This window comes from Nicotiana tomentosiformis, chromosome 12, assembly GCF_000390325.3.
Source record: "Nicotiana tomentosiformis chromosome 12, ASM39032v3, whole genome shotgun sequence".
NCBI classification, from domain to species: Eukaryota; Viridiplantae; Streptophyta; class Magnoliopsida; order Solanales; family Solanaceae; genus Nicotiana; species Nicotiana tomentosiformis.
In genome coordinates this window covers 98,191,854-98,198,605 of record NC_090823.1, presented here as the reverse complement: position 1 = coordinate 98,198,605, position 6,752 = coordinate 98,191,854, and positions in this window count along the sequence as shown.

Genomic DNA, 6,752 nt, shown 5'->3' with positions numbered 1-6,752 from the left:
CCAGTGAACTTTCTTTCGATTTGTATGATTATAGCATATTCATTAGATACCCTGCCTATAGGATCTCACTAGCTTATGTTCTATTTTCACCTAGAAATCATGCCTATAGTACCTTGACTAATCAATTAGCTACTGTTATTGTTATTGCTCTGCCTAGATAACCTGCTCATAGAGGTAAAGTGTTATAAAATCAAGGTTCGATTGTCAATTGTTAGAGATCTGGCCTATAGGATACTGTCATTCGCTTAATATTATTTATCCCCTTGTCAAGGCTGGGTTCCCAAAACTATTTTCATTTGCTTAACTATGCCACTATTAGATATCATGTTTGCAGTATAATGTCACCTTTCTAAAATTGGTATATAAAACCAGCGTTAACAGCAAATGGTTTACTGCTTCCTCGTCTAAGCCACTAGAAGCAGTAATGTCATATATGCACATTTGAATCATAGGTCACATAGAAACCATGTCTATAGGGCTTAATGATTTCTAATTGGCTTCAGTTCTGAAACTGTCCGATGCTCAATGTGAGGACCTATTTTACGTGCATTTGTTGTCTAAGTGTGGAGGCTAACTTGAGCTTTTAACTGCTCTCATTTGAAGTCCAATTTATTTTGTATGTCGCCTAGTTTTATCATTTTGAGAAGCCTAAGTTAAGTCTAGCACCACCCTAATTAGAGGTCCAAAGCCTCCTAGACCATAGGTATGGGACGAGTAATGCACGCATAGGGCACGACATAGAATTGGATTAGAGCGCTTAGGTAAACAACTTTAACATAGTAATCGGGTAGCAGGAGCTGATAGTCTGTGCCTGCTGAATAATATGAGTAACTCCCTACCTCAAGGGAGTTGCGAAGTATTATTTATGTTGCACGGGGTGATTCTTTAGGCTAAAAAACTTAGGACCTCCCTCCCCCTCTTTTATATGTAGTTATTAGATCCAAATAGTTGTATCCCTATATTCGTACTAAGATCTGTACTAATCATGTTGTAATGAAATTCTTTGACCTTAACATTCGCTTTGTTTATTTGATCACTTAGCCTAATTGTAATCCACATAATCTTAAGTTCAGCCGGGACCCACAGTTGTGGACCTCGAAGAGTGCCTAACACCTTCTCTTTGAGGTAATTTGAGCCCTTACCCGATCTTTGGTGACGCTGACTAGTCAAACAGAGTCATTTGCATAATAGGTGCCCTAACGCACCTTAAAAACCTTTTGGTGGCGACTCTTATTCTTTTAATACTTTACCTCCCACTCAAAAGAGTTGCATAATGTCGAAAGCTCGCTTTCGCAACAAAACGGGTCGCGACACGCCCTTTATTGCCTTATGTTTTGGAACACTCCTTTTGAGTCAGATTTCATCTCGGGAGATCAAACTTCCAGCATTCCTGCAATTTGCACAATTTTATTAGTTTCAGGAACACAATTCAATACTTTCGGACTAAAACAAAAGCTAATAAGTACTAATAAGCAGTCAAAATCCCCACTTATCAAATATGAGTCAACAAATAGTCAATATTGGTTGCCAGCATGTGACCAGTGTTGGATGAGCCCCAACGACAGATTAGCCGAAGACAAAGGTTCAAAGTATTGACACCGGGTAGCATACAATGAGCGATCGTTACAGAGAATATCTGTATTTATAACCAATTATTATGCAACCATCAATGACAGTTTTATTCTCATTCAAGATGAGCTTGATTTGGGAGTCTTGTCTCCCTAAATATAGTTATAAATAGGAGATTTCACATCCATTATAGACACGAAATATTATGTATAAAAATCTATACTCTGCTCTCATTTTATAATATTATTCTCAGTCTTTGTTCTTGAATATTATTCTCACTTTTGCCACCGGAAAGACTAAGTTCATAGCCAAGTTCATATTTTCTTTAATTTCATTTCATAATCTTATTTTTGTTCTTATTTATTTACTATTTTTGAGTCAAATCGATTCACTTTTCTATAAATCACGCTATAAATTCAACTGTACCGTTTTACGGGTAAATAGTTTGGCGCCCACATGGGGGATAGACAATTGTGTAATTTCTTTGATCCGTTCGTTTGTTACCAACCAGTTTTGATTCATTCCTTAGTAAATTTTTTTTAGATATGGCAGCTAATGATGTCAACAATGTCCACAATGTTGGAGCACACAATGAACGGGAAGATGACTTCCAGTGTGATGATTCAACTAGTGAAACCCGCAATGAAGGAGATGAGGTGACCCCAGTACGATTACTCGGGTATCGTACCACAGTTCGTACATCAACTGGGGCAACTCCCTACCTACTGGTTTATGGTACTGAAGTCGTTATTCCCGCCAAAGTGGAAATTCCTTCTTTAAGAATCATACAAGAAGCAGAGCTCAGTGATGCAGAATGGGTACGAAGTCGGTATGAACAACTAGCTCTCATTGATGGAAAAAGAATGAACGTGGTATGTCATGGTCAACTCTACCAGAACAAAATGGCAAGAGCTTTCAGCAAAAAGGTCAGGTCGAAGCAATTCACGTCGGGGCAGTTGGTACTAAAGCGAATCTTCCCACATCAAGACGAAGCAAAGGGGAAATTCTCACCCAACTGGAAAGGCCTTTACATGGTTCACCGGGTATTGATAGGAGCACTTATACTTGCAGAGATGGATGGAGAGATTTGGCCAAAACCTATCAATTCGAACGTAGTCAATAGATACTATGTTTAAGATTATGTTTGCACTTTCTATTTGATGTAACTAAACTACGCTTGACTTGATTCCCGTTTAAGAGGGGATACATAGGTAGCCATGTGGGTTGGTCACATCACAACAAAATCTTCATTTTCCCTATGGTCAGAAATTAGGGCAAGGCCCTAAGTTTGCCCGATCTCATCACGTTTGGAACCGCCAAGAAATATGTTGCCAGAAGTATGCGTTTAAACTGGGGCAGAATTTTGAGGAGGATCCTCAAAATTCCGAAGCAAGGAGGTTGCAACGTCTCAAAATGCATCACAGTCACCAGTTCATCAAAATCATTTGATCTTACATATTATCACATATTTCAAACAACTACATTTTCTGCAAATAATTTGTCAAATACATGCATGTGTTCGAAAATTTTGTTTCTATGGCAACCAGATGTTACCCAGGGTGACTCAAGCAGGGCCTCAAGGCAAAAGGCGAATCAAGGAAATCGAGAGCACGAACCAACCTTTTCCCCACAAAACTCATGACTTTTCTTTGGATGCAGGCATAATGAACATAATAGGAACGTCCGCAAATATATACATACAACAGGATCACTATCTTCACAACAACAAGAATTGCCAAACGCAAACACATCAAGCTAAGAAATGCTTTATCCTCTCTCACTTAGTCATTGCTTTTTCTCGCATAGGGCTAAGAGATGCCCTCATCATTGCATAAGGCTAAGCACTGGCTTTCTTTGCATGAGACTAAGTATTGTCTCTATACCTTGCATGAGGCTAAGCATTGCCTCCATTATTGCATAAGGCTAAGCACTGCCTTTCTTTGCATAAGACTAAGCATTGTCTTCATACTTTGCATGAGTCTAAGCATTGCCTCCATTACTACATAAGGCTAAGCAATGCCTTTCTTTGCATGAGATTAAGCATTGTCTCTATACCTTGCATGAGGCTAAGCATTGCCTCCATTACTGCATAAGGCTAAGCACTGCCTTTCTTTTCATGAGACTAAGCATTGTCTCTATACCTTGCATGAGGCTAAGCATTGCCTCCATTACTGCATAAGGCTAAGCACTGCCTTTCTTTGCATGAGACTAAGCATTGTCTACATACCTTGCATGAGGCTAAGCATTGCCTCCATTATTGCATGAGGCTAAGCATTGCCTCCATTGTTGCATAAGGCTAAGCACTGCCTTTCCTTGCATAAGACTATGCACTGTCTCCATTCTTTGCATGAGACTAAGCACTGTCTCCACTATTGCATACGGCTAAACATTGCCTTCTTTGCATGAGACTAAACATTGTCTCCATCCTTTGCATGAGACAAAACATTGTTTACATCCTCTGCATGAGACTAAGCATTGTCTCCACATTGTATATGGCTAAGAACTACCTTTCTTTGCATGAAACTAAACACTGTCTCCACTACACTGCATAAGACTAAGCACTGTCTCCCTTCTTCGCATAGGGCTAAGCACTGCCCTCATCTCATACAAGACTACGCCTTGTCTTGTCTCGTCCTTGCATATGACTAAGAATCACCTGTTTTCTCCATCAAATGATCGATATCGCCACATCATTGCATTTCATGGGCAGAAACATCGCCACATTATCCGAAGGCGTCATAGTCTAAAGGCACCATCCTCATAGCCTGAAGACACCATTCCATGGCCTGAGGACCTCTCGAAACTGCACATCATTATTCAAAGGCGTCATAGTCTGGAGGCATCATCCTCATAGCCCGAGGATACCATTTTATGGCCTATGAATCCCTTATCATACGCTTCATAGCCCAAGACAGTATGGTCTAAGGACATCATCCTCATCGTCCGAAGACAACCCTCATGGTCCGAAGGAAATTTGCATCATGTTTAAATTTTTGCAACAACCTATATATATATTTGCGGGCATCGTGTTTTAAGTTTTGTAGTAACTCAGGAGGTAACTGTTCTACAAACAGGAGCAATTTTTGCTCTGCTTTCCGTTCATAACGTTCACATCCCTGACTATCTCAAATGTAACCGATGATCAGCAATTGATTACCTTTTGTCCTATAACCATTCAAATATTGGCCTTATACATCCGTAATATTCAAATTGCATCCATAGCTCCACCTAAAACTATTCGTTACCTGCAACACTACCCTCTTGTAATAACTCCATCGATTTCGTTCGCCGTTGGATCCAAAACTACACACGCCCTGATTCCCGTAACACCAGGGATATGTAGGCAACTCAAGAACCAGGGTCTCCCCCCCCCCCCCCCACATTTTCAAAACATATCATTCCTCACTCATTTCGGACAAAATTGGTCATCATTTTCTTTACCCGATAACTCTTTCATCATTCTCGGGTAAAGAGGGGCAAGTGTTGATACCCAATTTTGCCCTCATATTTTTTTAAAATAGTATATATACTTTCAAAACATCATTTTTCATCATTACCTAATTTACAAGGGTTATATAAGTATTTTCTATAATTTTTAAAGCTTTAAAAATTGATTTTTTCTTGCATTTTAATTTTTCAAATTATTTATTACTACTTCAAATTATTTTGTGATGACTTAATCATCCAAATCTATTATTTACACCCATGTGTATGTTTTAAAATATTTTTACTTTATTTCACATAATTATATTTGTATTTTTGAGCTATTTACGTAATTTTGTAATAACAACCTATATTCTATACATGATCGTATTTATAATATTATTTATACTAAAATAGTATTTCTTATATTTTTATAATATTAAGCTATTATTTTTAAGTATTTTACTACATAAATAATATTTTTTAATATCTACTAATCATTTTTTATAATTTAATTTTGGATGAATTTCGTGTATTTAATTTGTAGCCCAATTTTGAGCTAATTTTCGAACCAAACAAACCCAAATCACTGGCACATAGATCCCAAATCCATGGCCCAATACCTTTAGCCCAAAACTAAACGACCCTTTTAACCTAACCCGATTGCGACCCGCTAAACTAACCCGCCCCGCTCGATTTTTAATCTTGGCCGTTGATCTCTCAAAATCAACGGCCCACAACTACCCTACCACTTTTAATTACCCAACCCCAAACCTTAATCCTCATTTTCCTAAGATCGTCACCCCTGTTTCCCTCGTCTCTCCTCCTCCCTCCTTCACAAACCCTAGCCGCCTTCACCAACCTTCTCTGAATCCGATTAATTCTTGGATTCCTACCAAGATTCACTTACCTTTTAAGGATTATCTCATTGTTTCTTACAAGACTATGGTATTACATAGTACTTGCCCTATTTTTGGTAAGTACCAATCTTCCGAATCAAGAGAAATCAAACTCGCTCCTCAAGATTCAGACGATTTTTCGTCTATATACATTCATGGCAAGACTATATGGTTTTGATTTACCAAGATTCTTCAGCCAATCTGAGATTCTGGGCAGAACTAGGGTTTGCCCAATTTTTCTCCTAAATCGACTCTAAATCGATTCTGCATGCTCTCCTTTCCTTATTTTGTGTTTGATTGATTATGTTTCCATGTTTGTTCGTTTAATTTTGCTACTATATAAACCCTTCCCCAATCCCCCTAAAACGGACCTCATTACTGCGATTACTCTCACTATTCTTCTCTTTCACTCACTCACTTACTCCGTTATACTCGAATATTTTCTAAAATTGTTGAATTCTTGGGCGGCTGAAAGCCAAGGCCATAATACCATTAAACGACCTCCTCCGGTGCAAGCACTACTCGGAGCCCTTCTCGAGGCTCTTGTGAACTCTGAAGCATCGGGGATTTGGGGTTTCATTGTCCTCTTTCAATTATTGCTACTAAATCACTACTGATATTCTAAGTTTCTCACTCTTTTGCTCGCTTAACTTTGCTACTGGTTAGTGTCCCAAACTCTTATAATTTTAACTGTTTCCCTTTCTATTTGTCTATGAAATGTGTGTTCTATGTGCCAACACTGTTTGAACTTTTAGACAAGCATGCCATAAGCTTCTTTGTTATTTGAGAATTCCCAGCACTTTATTGTAGTATGCTTTCTGTAATTCTATTATCTCAATGATATTCTGCATTTCCATGTTC